This window comes from Gossypium arboreum, chromosome 11, assembly GCF_025698485.1.
Source record: "Gossypium arboreum isolate Shixiya-1 chromosome 11, ASM2569848v2, whole genome shotgun sequence".
NCBI classification, from domain to species: domain Eukaryota; kingdom Viridiplantae; phylum Streptophyta; class Magnoliopsida; order Malvales; family Malvaceae; genus Gossypium; species Gossypium arboreum.
Window position 1 is genome coordinate 38,913,506 of NC_069080.1, and position 18,353 is coordinate 38,931,858.

At 36.5% G+C, this 18,353-nt stretch overlaps 1 non-coding gene across 1 annotated transcript; it reads right to left on the bottom strand.

The window, feature by feature from the left end:
* Positions 1-9,334: 9,334 nt before the first annotated feature.
* Positions 9,335-9,441, bottom strand: LOC128284903 (small nucleolar RNA R71). Its single transcript, XR_008275322.1, has one exon. It is a non-coding gene; the product is annotated as a small nucleolar RNA R71 (small nucleolar RNA).
* Positions 9,442-18,353: the final 8,912 nt, after the last annotated feature.

Sequence of the window (18,353 nt, forward strand, 5' to 3'; positions counted from 1 at the left end):
ATTCCCCCCTTTCCCCTTTTCCCTTCATTTTCTTTTTTCCCTTCCCCAACCACCCCTAACCAAAACCCCCCTCTCCCCTCCCTCCCATCGCACCCTTCCTCTCCACTATCCACCACTTGCCTTCCCTCCTTTTCCTTTTCTTCCATGCACGATCTCCCCTTTCCCCCGTCCCTCCCTCATCACTCCACCAACTCAAAACTCAGTCGTCACTGCCCCTAACCACCGCGCAAACACCCCCTCGTCGGCCCACCTTCAACCACAACAGCGCACTACCCCATCGACCACCACTGCCGTTTGCCACCATCACCCATCGGTTCCTCCTTGTCTATTCTTTTCCTTTTATTATTATTATTATTATTATTATTATTATTATTATTTGTTTTACTATTCCTACATTTTTGTGTTATTTTCATTATCATTTTTATTGTTCTTATTTTTAGTTTTAGTTCTAGTAAGATTTGTTTAATCAATTTTTTAATTTTTAATTTTATTATTTTTATTATTATTTATTTTCTTTAGTTTTTTCTGTTATTATGTTTAGTCTTATTTCTTTTACTTTTATTTTTCTTATTCTTATTCTTATTATTATTATTATTATTATTATTATTAGTTTTAGCTTTAGTTTCTCTTGATTTATTTTCATTCTGTGCTTGTGTTATTCTTCGTGTGTTGGTATGCCTACTTACGAAATTTAGTAACTAGTTTTTGCATGGTTAAGTAGTAGTACATATTATTTTAGGAGTAGATTTTCTATTTAGGTAGCTTGGATTTTGATATTCGTCATGAGAGGATTGTTAGTAACGTATTTTAATTTGCACGTTGATTCATCAGTCTCTCTGTTTGTTTAATTGGCGATACTTATTTTATTACTTTTTTGATATTAGACTATTTCACTTTTTTTAGGCCCACCATAACGAACACACGTGGCAAATCTAATGTCGTCATCCCTACTTCAAAAAAGTGGAAGACTCCGGGTGCAACCTCGTCTTCGGGGGCTTCCGTCGATGCAGGCCATCTATGTTTACGATTTTCACAGGGTCCTCAAGAGGACCTATATTAGCATCTTCGATAGTGGCCACTGGGATTAGGCCATTGTATTAATTGGGTGACCTTGGAGCAGATTCTGTTAGCTGATAGAGTCCGCGCACTGATAGCTATAGCTCCATGGGACTGATTTTTCTCTATCGTTGAGCCCACCTACTTAGAGCTTATCCTCGAGTTTTGTTCAGCATTCGTCCTTTAGCACGTGATGTCAAGCCACGATGAGCTAGGCTCTATTACTTTTAGACTCGACAGTACGACGCGTCATCTGAGCGTCCACGACTTCAGCGCTACCCTAGGACACTATACTGAGGAGTTCGTGAGTGCCGAGTGATTTCTTACTTTATAATGACACATCCATTATTCTACATCTCTATGCTGGACAGAGCTTACAGCAAGTACGACGTCGTATGACCAAAGTTGGTCGAAGGTGACTTCTTTTCCTCTAGCATTGCGCTATATCAATGCAATATTGGCCCACCCATTGACCGGTCAAAGAGAGAACACCGAAGTCATCGGTACATTTGACGCTTATTTTTTGTGGAGCATGGCCATGGGGCGCACATTCGATCTTGCCTACTTCATCGTCCTAACTTGCCTCCATCAAACAGAACGCAGTAGGAAGGGTCCTATTTACTTAGGCCCTTACGTAACTTGCCTCGCACGACACTCCGGTATCCTCGACACTCCATAGCAGCCCTCCTTCTTTACACTGGTTAGACAGATGTCTCAACAGGGGTTATCGAGTATGAGTCACATAAGGATGATCAAGCAACTGCTTGGAGTGGATTCTCCTCGATACCGATTATTTCATTCCAACCCTTAAGATGAGCAAGAAGACTTCACTGATGACGTCCCTTTCCACCACCAGGATCCATTTCATCATCCACCTCTGAGTCACTGTACTTCTACTTCTGTTGCTACCCTCGCGTACCTCTCTGAGTGGTTTACTCGTTTTGAGCAGCACTATTTTGAATGGTTCGACAGTATTGATACTACTTTGCAGTAGATCTAGTAGCACCTCCATATATCTTCTTCAGTGCCAACGTCTCACGATCTCGATGCCTTTGATGATGAAGATCATTGATTTTATTTCTCTTCTTTTCAGTTTTATTTTTATCTTTATTTTAATTTTGTTTTTGTTTTTAGTTGTTTCATTTTTAATTCTTAGACTTCTTTAGTTTATTTTTCTTTCGAACTATGTTTTTATTTTTATGGTTGTTTCTAATTGAGTTTGTAACCTCTTAATCTTCTTCATTATTTGTGTTTATTTTATTATTAGTTGCTCGGAACCATTCACTACATTTAGATTTGCCTATAATTCTAGTTTTCACTATTCTGACGATTTCATCTATATTTCAATTAGTTTCAGTTTTCTCCCTCTCTTATGATATTCTGCTTATTCTGTGTTTATATCTATTTGTACATTGTGGACAATGTACATCTTAAGTGTAGGGAGGTTATTTATATAATTATTAAAAAATCCCTGAATTATTTCTTGTGTCTAAGTAATTTTCTCATACTTTCATTAGAATGAATTTTTGTCAATTTGAGATTTTTATTAATGTTTTTTTTGGATTGATTTGTAGATATTTGTACATTGGTTGAGTTAAACTTTAGGACATGAGAGTCAAGCATGATAAGTTATTTTTTAGAAATAAAAATTTTAGGTTGTTTCACTAAATTAAGGTATTATCTTGAAGTTTTAGATTTGTAAGTTTGACATCAAAACCATGATTTTTTGTGAGCTTTTGAGCCTATAGAGCATACATTTTTCATATTCATTCTATTACTGGTTATGAGTGTGTCAACTTGATTTGTTATTCTAGAACTTGCTTTGATTATGCATGTCGAGATCACACCTTTAATTTGATATACTGAGATGATAAAGGCACTTAGGTTTAACCCACTTATCCTATAAAAAGCTTACCTATTGAATTAACCCTTAATGAACCCTATTGAGCTTAATACACCTTTTCTTGATTAACCCATAAATGTTAACCCATAACCTATTTTTTTCGTTATGACTTTTTCCTTTTTTATTGACTCCTTTTTTGTCGAGATTTGATTTGGTTAGTTGCCTAACTATGCTCTTTTGTTTGAATTAATAAATTAATTCTTTTTGTTCTAGTAAAAAAAAAAGAAAAATTCGAAAAAATATTGATTAAATTTTTGTTGATTGAGCTTGAACAGTTAATTTCCTATTTTGTCGAGAAACTCGTTCTTTTTCAAGAATAATTATTGATTGATGTGCTTGCTTTCAATTCAACATTTGTTTTTTTTTCTCTAGTTTGGTATTTATCAACTTGATCTCGATTATAACCAACTTTTCTAGCCTTTTTCCATACCTTTTAACCTAAGCCTCATTACAACCTCTTTAAGACCTCTTGATTGGTGTGTCATATCATGTTATAGTGGTGAAAATTTGATTTTCAAGCAAGCTTATGGTAATGACATTTCTTGTTCAACTGTTGAGTGCATATTTATTGAACCTTAAACACTTTGAGTACTCTGAGTGAATCTTTAATGAAGATGTCAATTCTTGTTGATTTTGAATTAAAGGTAATTACTTAAATAAGGGGAGATATCTATGTTTTCATGCTTAGTAATTTTTGACTTGGATTGTTTGAATCTTTAGTGCCATTTCACTTGAATTGCCAATGCATTATTGTTTGCGAATTACAAGTTGAGAAATATTAACTTTAATATGAGTTGAGGATTTTTCTTGAGGACAAACAAACCTTAAGTGTGGAGATGTTTGATAAGTGATAAAAGTAACATATTTTAATCCCATTCTTGATGTATTTTTGGATGATTATTTATGCAAAATGGTGAATTTTATACTCCCAATCCCTTGAATTCATGTTTCTATACTTAAGAGAGCATTTGGGAGTGAAAAATGAAAAAAAATCAGACAAAAAAAGTAGATTTCAGGAGCCACACATGTTGGGCCTTCCCACACGGGCTGGACACATAGCCGTGTGAGCCACACGAGTTGGATACATGATCATGTGCCAAATCGTGTCAATTTCACAACTTGCTTCCCAAACATGCGAAAAAATACAATTCTTAGGCTTTCTAGGCATTCTAAAGTCTATAAATACCAAATAGAAGAAGAGAATAGGGAGCCATCAGAGAATATTGAAGAAAACAACTTGAAGAACACCATTGGAGCCATCTCTGAACAGATTTCCATCAATATTGAAGATGTCCTTTTAATTTCTTTTGAAGTTTTTATGAGTTTCTTTATTTTCTTGTGGTTATTTTGACTTTGAGATGTTTCTATTCATGATTATAAACTAATTCATTAGATACCTAAGGAAGATGAACCCTATGATGAATTTTATTATTTGATTTCTATTTTTTTTGCGATAAATACTTGATTCTTATTATTCGTTATGTATGTTTATCTCTTGTTTTAATATTTCTGAGATATTAATTCATGTTTAATGCGCTTAAATCAGAGGGGAAAAGTCAATGTTTAAGAGTAGATTTAGCATAATTGAGTGGAGTTGCATGCAATCCTAGAAGTAGGATGACATAAATTTACCGGATTAGAGTCAAATCTAATAAAAGAATCCATATATCAAGTTAATGTGATAATAGATGCTTTAATTAGAAAGAAATTTCAATTAATTAACTAGAATCAATTGCTCATGTGATAATAGATGTTTTAATTAGAAAGAAATTTCAATTAATGAACTAGAATCAATTGCTCTTACTCTCAAAAGAAATATTAGCATAATTTAGGGATTTCTATGGATCAAGGTACCAAGTGAATAAACTGTTTAATTCAGATTTATAATAATAGATGAAGTCATGGTGGATTCTTTCCTGGGTCTTGCCTCTGTCCTTGGTTATCATTTAATTATCTTCTTGATTTATTCTCTATTGAGCTCTTTAGTTAGATTAATTTAGTAAATTTAGTTTAAAACCAATTATTCCAATTTGTCAGCTAATTAATAGGAAAATGGTAATTACTAGTACTTTTAGTCCTTGTGGATACGATCTCTACTCACCATAGTTATACTATTTATTGATAGGTGCACTTGCCATTGTCGTATTTTTAGTAAGTTTCGTGATCATCAATGAGAAACATGGTAAGTCCATGAGTAACTTAGCGAGTGCTAAAATAAGTTACTTCAATTTTTAGGATTTGCCAAGATCTTGCTTAGCTTAAACTTGAGAGATCATATTCCATAACTTGTATTTGAGCATGAACCACATAGTGGCACAGTATAACATGTATGGGAATTTCGCTTTGTGAAAGATCATGAGGCATATAGTCTCGTCGTATAGACTTGTTGCATAAGATCCTAATATAAGCCCACTGAATGGAGAAGGTTATTTCGGATTAACTTGGCAAACAATCCTGTAAACTTTTTAATGCAGATTCTAAGTGCAGAGTTTTATATGCGAACTCATACATGCCAACTTAGAAGAAGATTCATGAATACAACAATTCATACGATCAAATTCATAGAAGATCCACGATACAGTGAACTCAAACATGCATACTTGTATTAAAAGATTCAGGAATATAGTAGTCCATTCATGTGAATTCATAGAAGAAACTTCAAAGATAAAACAAATTTAAACATAAAGGTTCTTAAAAGAACTTTACAATTATAGCATATTCATATAAGCAGATTTTGTTGTGGACTACATTTGGCGAAACCTCACATTTAACTTTTAACATAGAACTTATTGAACAAATCCAATGAACTTTCATATCTTTCATAACTTTTATAAGCAATGGCCATGGACTTGCTTATACAAATAAGGCTTAAAGCCTTAGATTCCGTAGAGTCTCATATGTACATAGAACCCACATTAGGTTATCATATTCCTTTGCGAATATATCTCCATACAATCCAACTGAACCTTCGTAAAGTGAAAACCATGCATAAACATTCTTTGTACTATCCACTCGAACCTCCGCAAAGCCATATAACATGTGGCACAAAGTGTTCAATATGACATTTCTTCATCTTTTATCTGCCAAAAAAACCCTCCTTACTCCGCATATAATTCATAATCATGACAAACATATAACAAACATTCAACTGACCATTTTACTGGTAACATAACATATCATATCAAACATAACATTTAGCGGACCATTGCAATGATAACTTTATCAAAAAATATTTTCCTAGTAAAAGTTTATCAAACAATAAACAAAAGAGTATCATCAACAGAACATGAAGTCAACCACAACATGATAACACAATACTAATATATATATACATATAAAGCAGCCACAAAGAGTTTGAGTTTAGAAGCTCACCAACAAAAATACCAGAGTTGATACAGCTTACACTTGCTTAGCCTTCCCTTTATCATTTGGACATCCTCTTTCTTGGTTGGGAAAATATAAAAATCATAAAAAGATCAAAACAAATATATACAGATATAAGAAACATTAATCCATATGCATGTAGAAGAGTTATAATGATATCTACGATTTAAACATCACCAACTCAAAATAACTATGTTGAAATCCTCTGACTTTCCTTATTCTTCTTTTTAAATCGAAAGATGCGTAAGAGTTAGAAAGATTACTAGATTGCTATGTTATCAAGTATTTATGCTGATAACCGTAATTTATACATATTTTTACCCCATGCTTAACATATTTTATGGATGATTTTTCCTTAGAATTGGTGAATTCGATGCTCCTAATGCCTTAATTTCATGTTTTATACTTAGGTGAGCATAAGAGAGCGAAATGAACGAGAAATGGGCCAAAAACGGAGAAAATGGGCCAACGTACGAAATCAACATGGCCTGGACTTCCTCACACGGGCAAACCACACGACCGTGTCAAGTTAGAAGAATCGAATCACGACTCACACGGGTAGAACATACGTCCGTGCCATTCTAACAGGCTTGAGCATGACCTGAAGTAATCGCACACGGGCGTGTCCCTGCCGAGCCCAAGTTGAATCCAATTCGGACAAGGCTAATTTTGAGGGCTTTTAGGCATTCTAAAGCCTATAAATACACCCTAAAGGAAGAGAAAATGGGGCACATACAGAGAAGAAGGCAGGGAACTACTCAAGGGAAGTCGATTGATCCATCTCAAAAGCCGGATTCACCATCAAGACTGAAGATCTCCCCTCAATTTCCCTCCAGGAGTTTTGGCTTTTCTTTATGTTTTGTATTCATTATTCTTCTGAGATGTTTTCCTTTTTAGTTATGAACTATGATAAACTGTAATTTATACATATTTTTACCCCATGCTTAACTCATTTTATGGATTATTTTTTCCTTAGAATTAGTGAATTTGATGCTCCTAATGCCTTAATTTCAAGATTTATACTTAGGTGAGCATAGGAGAGTGAAAGGAACGAGAAACAGGCCAAAAACGGAGAAAATGGGCCAAAGTACCTCACATGGGCAGCCCACACGGCCGTGTCAATCTGGCAGAATTGAAGCACGACTCACACGGGTAGAACACACACCCGTGCCATTCTAACAGGCTTGAACACAGCCTGAAGTAATCGCAAACAAGCGTGTCACACGGGCGTGTCCTTACCGAGCCCAAGTGGAGTCCAATTCGAAAAAGGCCACTTTTGAGGGCTCATAGGCATTCCAAAGCCTATAAATACACCCAAGAAGAGGAGAAAAAGGAGACACAGAATAGGGAGTAAGGAATTACTCCAAGAAAGCCGATTGATTCATTTCAGAAGCCGAATTCATCATCAAGACTGAAGATCTCTCCTCAATTTCCCCTTCAGAAGTTTTGAGTTTTCTTTATGTTTTGTATTCTTTATTATTCTAAGATGTTTTCTTATTTAGTTATGAACTAAAACCCTTAAAAACCTAAGGGGAATGAAACCTAAGACGAATCTTGTTATTATTTTCTGAATTGTATGATAAATATTTAACTTGTTCTTAATTATGTGTTCTTAATTCTTGTTTTGATATCCCAGGATACTGATTTAAGATAAGCTCTTATTCAGAGGAGGAATATACCCTGTCTAAGAGTACATTTGTCATAATTAAGCGGAGTTGTCTGCGCGCCTAGACATAGGGTGACAAGATTTTGCCGGATTAGGGTGAAACCTAATAAGGGATCCATAGATCGAGTTAATGCAACCCTAGGGTGTTAATTAGAGAAAGGTCTCAATTATTCAATCTAGGGATTAGACGTTATTAGTCTTGAATAGGGATAATAACATAACTTAGGGATTCTACAGAACAAGTTAAATGAATAAATCATCTGATTCGGAGCCAGAATAACAAGTGCAGTCTAGGTGGATTTTTCCTTAGGTATTGTCTTAATTCAATCGATTTTCCCAAAAGTAATTCCCCAATTCTATTCTCTGTGAGTTCTTAGTTTAGATAATTAGTTAGTTAAAATAAAACCTCTTTATTCCTAGGCTAGATAATAAAAAGACAGTCATTACTAGTACTTTTAGTTCCTTTGGGTACGACAATCTGGTCTTGCTAAAACTATACTACTGTTCGATAGGTACACTTGCCTACATCGCGATAATAGTTAGTTTGAAGAACGATTAATTATAAATATTTAAAATCTATCACGAAATCATGCGATCAAGTTTTTGGCGCCGTTGCCGGGGAACTAAAATATTAGGAACACTTAATTTTTTTTACTTTAGCCATTTATTTTTCTTGCAATCTAATTCTATTTTTAATTTTATTCTAATTTGCTAATTTTCTTTTTCTTTCTTCTGACAGGTTTTTATAGTTTATGACTAGAAGAAACTCGTCAGGACCACTACTTTTTGACGAAGAAATCGATCGCACAGTTCACAGAAACCAAAGAGAAATAAGGCGAAGCTTAAGATACACAGAGAACGAGGAAGAAGATGATACTCAACCCCCAACCGAAGAGATGGCCAAAACCCAAGACAATAAGCTACCTCCTGCGATTGCGATTAATCAAAATCCTACTCCACGTACTATGTATGATTATGCTAAACCTTCTTTAATAGGAACTGAGTCGAGCATAGTTAGACCTGCTGTAGTTGCAAATACTTTTGAACTGAAACGTAACACTATTCAAATGATACAACAATTTGTTCAGTTTGACGGTTTGCAGGATGAGGATCCCAACACTCACTTAGCAAACTTCCTAGAATTCTGCGATACATTTAAAATCAATGGCGTTTCTGACGATGCTATACGTCTTCAGTTGTTTCCTTTTTCATTGAAGAACAAAGCTAAACAATGGTTGAACTCGTTACCACGAGGGTCAATTACTACTTGGGAACAAATGATCGAAAAATTTTTACTAAAATATTTTTTGCCGGCTAAAACGGCTAGATTACGTAATGATATCTCTTTTTTTGTGCAGTTAGATTTAGAAACACTCTATGATGCATGGGAGAGATACAAGGACCTTTTGAGAAGGTGCCCTCACCATGGGTTACCGTTTTGGCTTCAGGTTCAAACATTCCATAATGGCCTGAATCCTTTGACTCGGCAAATGGTTGACGCAGCTGTTAGCGGAACCATCAATAACAAAACACTTGAAGATACTTATGAGTTCATAGAGGAATGTCACTGAATGACTATCAGTGGCAAGTCACGAGGACAAAGCCAACAAAAACAGCCAGTATTTATAACATCGATTTAGTCATCATGCTCTCTAATCAGGTAGAACTCTTGAATAAGAAAATTTATGGTTTACTTGGTTCTACTCAGGTACATCCAGTGATGAGGTGTGAGACGAATGGAGGAGGAGCATGCACAGAGTATCAACCCTTCAACCCTAGAATCAAGGAGGAACAAGTCCAATATATGGGTAACAATAACTCTTGATCCCAAAATAACTCATATGGTAACAGTTACAATGCAGGTTGGAGGAACCACCCCAATTTCTCGTGGGGTAGTCAAGGAATTCAAAGACCACAACATCCTCCCGGCTACCAACAGCCACCCTACCAACAGGAAAAGAAACCGAACCTTGAAGAGATATTCTCAAAGTTTATCTCAGTATCAGAAACCCATTTTTAGAACACCGAGACAGCACTTAAAAATCAACAAGCATCGATCCAAGGGCTCAAAACTCAGATAGGTCAGCTTTCTAAACTAATCTCCGAATGACCACAAGGTAGCTTGCCAAGTAATACTGAACCTAACCCAAGGGAATAGCTCAACGCGATTAATGTTCAACATGAAGAAGGATTCGTTGAGCTTGAGCCAGAACCGAGGCAAGAAACTGTGGTAAGCAAAGGTAAAAGTGAGGTAGATTATAATAAAAACAAATCAGTGACTGTCAAATATAAATCTCGTCTACCATACCTCAAGGCGACAAGGAAAGACCGCTCAAATGAACAATTTGGTAAGTTTCTTAAACTCTTAAAAAAATTACATATTAACTTACCGTTTATTGAAGCTCTATCGCAGATGCCAAACGCAATGAAAATTTTAAAGGACCTTTTAGTAAATAAGCGAAAGTTAGACGAGGTGTCGCATGTGGAGCTAAATGCAGTTTGCTCAAATATTCTCCAAAATAAACTACCAACAAACTAAAAGATCTAGGGAGTTTTACAATTCCTTTCCTAATTGGTAGTTTAGATGTTAATAATGCATTAGCAGATTTGGGGGCTAGTATTAACGTCATGCCCTACAAAATGTTTAAGCAATTAGGTCTCGAGAAACAAAACAGACTAGGATGAGCATTCAATTAGCAGAAAAAACTATAAGATTCCCTAAGGGTATTATTGAAGATGTGCTAGTTAAAATCGATAAATTCATATTTCCCGTTGACTTTATTATTCTAGATATAGAGGAGGATAGCAACACTCCTTTAATTCTAGGAAGGCCCTTTTTAGCAACTGCTAAAACAATTATTGATGTTGGCACAGGTGAACTCACGCTCCATGTGGGAGACGAAACAATCACCCTTTAAGCTCGTAATTCTGGCAGCACATCAGAAATTGAAAGTGATCGTCTAAACCATTCTACTAAAATTGACAATCTGGTACAACTTACTTTGTAGGAAATGAGTCTGAAGGAAGTATATGAGTCATTCCCAAGCAGTAGCAGAGGACTTATACATGAAGATCGAAGGTTACAAATCGAGGAACTAGATGAATGGCGGATGCATAAACCGAGAACACGTGACAAACCAAAACTACGCCAGAACGAGCTTAACACCTTTCCATATCAACTTAAGGTTGGAGATAAAGTTTTACTAGATGCCGTAGATCCTCACATTGTCACTACCACCCTGAATGAAGAAATCCCTCTTACGGTACTTAGTATTTTTCCATTCGATACGGTCGAGGTGAGTCACCCAAGTTCGGCACATTTAAGGTAAACAACACCTGTTTAAAACCTTATTTTGATGAGATTGATAGCAGGAACGAGGAGTATAAACTCCTCAAACCACTATGATCATTCAACGGAGAGGTAAGTCGAGCTTATACTATAAATAAGCGCTCCTCGAGAGGCAACCTGAGCACTAACTGTATTAACTTCTTTAAATATTAGTGTATAACACCTAACTTACTAACGGACTCTTGAAAACAGGTTCACCACAGAAACACGGTCAAGCACACGGGCGTGCTTAGGACCCTGTGGAAACAGAGTAAAAATATTCCCCAAACACGGGCTACGACAAATCGCCACGGCCGTGCGACATGGCCGTGGCCAAGCCTGCGAAAAAAACACGGGTGTGTGACACGCCCATGCCTTAGGATCATGGTTGAAACTGAGAAACTAGCACAGGCATGCGACACGCCTTTGTCTAACACCTGTGTTCGAACCTATCAAATTAACACGGGCATGGGGCTTGCATACACGGGTGTGGGAGAAGCGAATGAAGCTAGACACGGTCATGGGACACGACCATGTGCACCTACACGCCTAAGGTACACGGGCGTGGGACGAATTTCAAACGTGCCCAAATAGGAAAAACACTAAACACACGGGCTAAAATTGGGGTACACGAGCGTGTCCCCTGGCCATGTGGCTCAAAATCTATAAATACCCTACACTATTCATTGTCTTCCCCACTCAAAAACCCTAACCCTAGCCGCTGCAAGTTTACACAGTCTCCCTGCCTCGCCCGTGCGCCGCCTCCAACTCCATTTTTGACGCCCGATTTCTCTCCCTTAGCGTTTGTTTACTCTTTTCACCTCTATTCTACTTACTTTTAATGTTTATTTTTAAAATAATCTTTATTTTTCTTTTACTATTTCCATTTTGTTCATTATTTCTATATTTTTAGATTATTTATCATACATTTCATGTTAAATCGAGTTGTTAGGAAAGCCTCACTCTTTTGTTATACACATGCCATTACTATGCCCATTCTTATGCCATTACAATGATAATGTCACGAAATTATGCTATCAAAATAATTATGTTGGTTATGTTTGGTTAATATTAGTAGTTGTGGCTGAAATTCTGATTTTTATTTGAAATTTGTCTTCATTTTACTTTGACCAGTCATTAAGATGACTTGATGATTCTAATCATAGGTACCATGTCGTCATCATGAGGAAAGAAAACTGTCGTACCTGCTTTGAAAAAGAGGAAGGGAGCGTCATCTTCCGTAGGTCCAACCACAGAAATTCGTCACCCTCTCCTACAGTTCCCCCAAGGGCCCCAAGAAGAACTTTTCCAAATCCTTTGGGCCCGACCTTTAATTGCGGGCCGCTGTATCGACTGTGCTGCCGTAGAATAAGTTCAGTTGGCTAATGCGATTCGGGCCCTCCTAACCACCGACCCTTGGGAGCTGTTCTATGGGATCATCGAGCCAACATACCTCGAGCTCACGATGGAACTATGCTCAACGTTTCATCTTCAGACCGTAATGACGAACTACGATGATTCCGGCATGGTCCAATTTTGCCTAGGCAGATTAGTCCGCCAGCTCAGCGTCCCAGAGTTCGGTACGGCGTTGGGTTTATATACGGAGGAGTTCAAGGAGGATAATGATTTAGACACTCTCAATCGCCATATCCATTGTTCTCCTTCACGGTGCTGGGACGCACTAGTACCAGGTGGGGCCACTTACAATACTAGCCGCTCCAAGGCATCGGCTCTCCCTCCATCTTTGAGGTACCTACACGTCATTTTGGCTCACACAATTACAGGGAGGCGAGAAAGCACTGGTGTCGTGAACACTCACGACGTATACTTTTTATGGTGTATGTCGCACGGGCACGTCATCGACCTTGCCTATTTTATCGCCCTAGCGATTCAGCACCAGACGGAGCGGCATAGGAAGGGGGTCATCTCTATTGGCCGATACGTAACTCGGTTGGCTCGACATTTTGGGCTCCTTAGTATCGCAGCCCAAGAATCATCATTAACCCTCATTGGCCAGATGTCTCCACAAGGCATCTCGAGCATGCTTAGCATGAGGATGATCGAAAAGCGCCGAGGAACCTACCCTCCCCAATATCGCCTCGCCCAATCTACCGAAGATGAGGGCTAAGGACATTCCTTATGATGTCCCTCCACAGCATGAGGACCCACCGACTCAGCCACCACCACCCTCTCGTACAGTTCATGCGGTGACTTCATATGCTGACATATTTGAGTGCCTCACTCAATTCGAGTAGCAGTGTTTTCAACGATTTGACAGCATTGATGCTACTCTATAGCAGATTTGTCAGCACCTTCACATCTCATCGCCAGTCCCACCTCGCGAACCATCCAGCGATGAAGATGTTTAAAAACATTTATTTATTATTTTATGTTTTTAATTTTTATTAAAACTACTTTTTATTTTTATTAGATTTTAGAATTTTATTTTTAATTATCAATTTCGGTTATTTCTTTATGGGTAATTATTCTTCCTAATATCCCCTAAAAAGTTCCTGATTTTATCACAGTTATATAGAGCTCTTAAGCTCATCATCGCATAGGAACTAAAAACTCCACCGAGAAAGGTTCTCCACGACTGCCATGTCCTGATCGACCACGACCATAGCTACCACTAGATATAATATTCTTTTGGTGCAGGACTTATGGACTAATGAACCTCTACCACCGCCGAAGTATCCTCTTCCACCCTCATGCCGATTATTCTCCGAAACTCCAGTTCAATGAAATTCATTCATCACTCAGGAAGTTTCACTTCTTTCCCTATCTTATTTTAGCATTCTTTTCTATATATCTATCTTTGTACATTGAGAGCAATGTACATCTTAAGTGTGGGGGGGGTGTATTCATTTCATTATTAGAAAAATCCCTGAATGACTACCTTGTTCTCTTGAAAAGCTCTCATATCATATTTAGGATAACTTTGATTGATTTATGATTTTGATTGATATATCTTGAATTAAAACATAGGCATTTATGCATTGATTGTTTAAACTTTAAGACATTAAGAGAATCAAGCATGATAAGTTGATTTTTAAGAATCTAAAATTTTAGGTTGTTTCTCCAAAGTTTAGGTATTACTTTGAGTTGGAATTCACAAGTTTTGAACATCAAAAAGTCATAATTCTTGTGAGATTTTTAAGCCTTTTGAGCATCTATTAATTCTTTCATGCTCACTTTTATTATTGCTTTGAGTGCGTCAGTATTGAATTGTTATTCTAGAACTTGCTTGATTATGCATGTCAAGACCACACCATTTGATTTGATATGTCAAAAATGATTAAAGCACTTAGGATTAACCCGCTCATGCCATAAAAAGCCTACCTCCACGATTAACCCCTAGTGAACCCCCTTGAGCCTAACAAGCCATTTCTTGTATTACCCTTAATATTAACCTTTAACCTATTATTGTTGAAATCCCCTAAATTAAATTTGATCCCTATTTTTGTCGAGATTTGAATTGAAATAGTTACTCAACTATGTGTTGTTCTTAATAGTTAGTCTATGTTATTTGGCTTGTTCTTAAAAAAAAAACTGTGTATACACATTAGTAGTAATCTTTTGTTTTTGAGCTTAAGTATTTAAATTCCATATTCTGAGAAGAAGCTTTGTTGTACGCAAGTGATGATTAAATCTTTTTTCTAGTTAAGTGATTTTCCAATTCAATCTCGATTCTAACCGTTCCTTTCAGCTTGTGACCACATCCCCTAACCAAAGCCACGTTACAACCCTCTAAAGACCTTTTGATTGATGTATCATCTCAATTTATAGTGGTGGAGATGTGATTTTCATGCAAGCTTATGGTAATAATTTTTCATATTGATTGATGAGTGCTACTTTCATTGTCCTTAAACACTTTGAGTGATTTGAGTGAATCTTTAGTGAGGATGTTAAACTCCGTGAGATTTCAAATCGAAGTAACCACTTAGATAAGGGGAGATGCCTAAGTTTTGCATAATTAAATACTCAACTTGGAATGTTTGAAGCTCTAATGTTCTTTTAGTTGAATTCTCAATGTACGACTACTCATGAATTAGTTTGAGATATTTTCGATAGAGATTATAAGTTAAGAAGAATTTATTTTGATTATGACTTGAGAATTTTGCTTGAGGACAAGCAAATGCTTAAGTGTGGGGGTATTTGATAAACCGTAATTTATACATATTTTTACCCCATGCTTAACACATTTTATGGATGATTTTTCCTTAGAATTGGTGAATTCGATGCTCCTAATGCCTTAATTTCATGTTTTATACTTAGGTGAGCATAGGAGAGCGAAAGGAACGAGAAACGGGCCAAAAATGAAGAAAATAGGCCAACGTACAAAATCAACACGGCCTGGACTTCCTCACACGGTAAAACCACACGGTCGTGACAAAGTTGGCAGAATCGAAGCACGACTCACACGGGTAGAACACACACCCGTGCCATTCTAACAGGCTCGAGCACAGCTGGAAGTAATTGCACACGGACGTGTCCCTGCCGAGCCCAAGTTGAGTCCAATTCGGAAAAGGCTAATTTTGAGGGCTTTTAGGCATTTTAAAGCCTATAAATACATCCCAAAGGAAGAGGAAAGGGGACACACATAGAGAAGGAGGTAGGGAACTGCTCAAGGGAAGCCGATTAATCCATCTTAAAAGTCGGATTCACCATCAAGACTGAAGATCTCCCCTCAATTTCCCTCCAAGAGTTTTGGGTTTTCTTTATGTTTTGTATTCATTATTCTTCTGAGATGTTTTCCTTTTTATTTATGAACTAAATCCCCTAAATACCTAAGGGGAATAAAACCTAAGATGAATCTTGTTATTATTTTCTGAATTGTATGATAAATATTTGGCTTGTTCTTAATTATGTGTTCTTAATTCTTGTTTTGATATTCCAGGATATTGATTCAAGTTAAGCTTTTATTCAGAGGAGGAATAGACCCAGTTGTAATATCCTGATTTTGGGCCTAGTCGGAATAGTGGTTTCGTGACCACAAAATCCGAGATATAAATAATTATTTTATGATTATTTTAAGGTCTATGATATGATTGCATGATTGTGTGAAAATTTCGTGAAGAAATTTTATGCATAAAGTGCTTAATTTGAAATTTGGGACTAAATTGAATAAATTGCAAAACTTGTGTTCTAGAAGTATTTTGCATAAAATTGAATTAGATTATTAATTAGAGGTCCTTAAAGAGTAATTTTACCAATTTCTAAGTCTATGGACAAAATTGGACATGGATGGAATTTTGGAAAGTTTAGTAGTAAGGGCATTTTGGTCATTTAGGGTAAAATGAATTAAAATACACAATTAAAAGCCAATTTTGCTCATCTTCAACCCCATGGCCGAATATAGCAAGGAGAAACCATGGCTAGGGTTTTCAAGCTTCCAAGCTCGATTGTAAGTCCGTTCTAGCCTCGCTTTTAATGATTTTTACGTTTTTGTAGTCCCTTAGCTCGATTTAGCTTATGCTAGCAATAATTTAACCTAGGGTTTATATTTGGAAAAATACCCATAGGTGAAATTTGTGTATTTTGGTGTTTTATGATAGAATGTGAGGTTTTAAATTATGTTAGACAACTTGTGCTACTCGGTTTTAAGTGAAAACGAGCAAAAGGGCTTAATCGGTAAAAATACCTAATAGTCATAAGTACATGTTAGAGTGAGAATTTGATGTTGCCATAGAAGGAAAAATGATCAGCATGTCATAAAACATAAGAAAATAGGCTGAATTTTAATTTACTGAGCTTTGGAGCAAAAGTGTAAATATGCAAAAGTTTAGGGCAAAATTGTAATTTTTCCAAATATGATTTTGGGTAAATTTGAATAATGTGAGTCCTAATTAGACTATATTTTAAATGATAGAGCAAGGAAAACTGAAATTGGGCTAAAATGGGGAAAATACCAAGTGGACGAAATGGTAAAATAGCCATTTTAGCATACGAGGTAAGTTCATGTGTAAATAATGTAGCATAATGGTTATTTTAAGTTATTGATGTTAATTATATGTTATGCTGAATTTTATTATGAAATGTATGCTTTGTGGTTAATTTCAAATAATATGTAAATTATGTGAACTACTTGTTAAATATAATTGTTACTGAGTATTGATTTCGGCATTCTACGGAAGACAGCAAGGATAAGTGTTCGAGGAAAAGCCTGTTTGAACCTTAGGAATAGATTAGGATACAAGTGACATGTCACTAGGATGGTTGAGCATCCGAACTCGTTGAGTTGAGTCCGAGTTCACTTATGGATGCGAGCGTCCGAACTCGTTGAGTTGAGTCCGAGTTCGTGAGATGTAACTAGGCATCCGAACTCGTTGAGTTGAGTCCGAGTTCACTTATGGATGCGAACGCCGAGCTCGTTGAGTTGAGTCCGAGTTCACTTATGGGCGGGTTACATGGTAGCTTGGCTACATATGTGGCACTTATGTGCAAACTTTCCATGTATCCGAATTATATTCGATGTGTTCAACGGTAAAGTTCTACTCAAATGGAGGAATACTCAAGATGAAAGGGACGTATTGGTAAGTGTTGTGAAATGGATACTTTGAACAGGTATGTACTTAACCCTCGGGTTGAAAACTCGATATAACAACAATATGGTAAGATGATAAATGAAAAGGTGATATGAATGTCTTGGTGATGATTATGCAAATGATGTTTTATGTTTGCTTATATGGTTATGTTACTTGCTATTTTCATGTGAGCTTACTAAGTATTTATGCTTACTCCTCCTTTTCATTCCTTGTAGTGTTGACAAGCCAGCTCGAAATCGGAAACGGTTGGAGGCACGCCACACTATCCGTATACCATCTTGGCATAATGGCTTGTATATTTTGAGTATGGCATGTATAGCATTATAATCATTTTATATATATGGTCTTATGATATGGTTATTGAGTGGTATGGAAATAGAAATGCTTGGTAATGATTAGCCATTGGAATGGCTAATCATGATCATATTTGGTATTATGTATATCAAATTGCTAGCTAATCCATGGAAA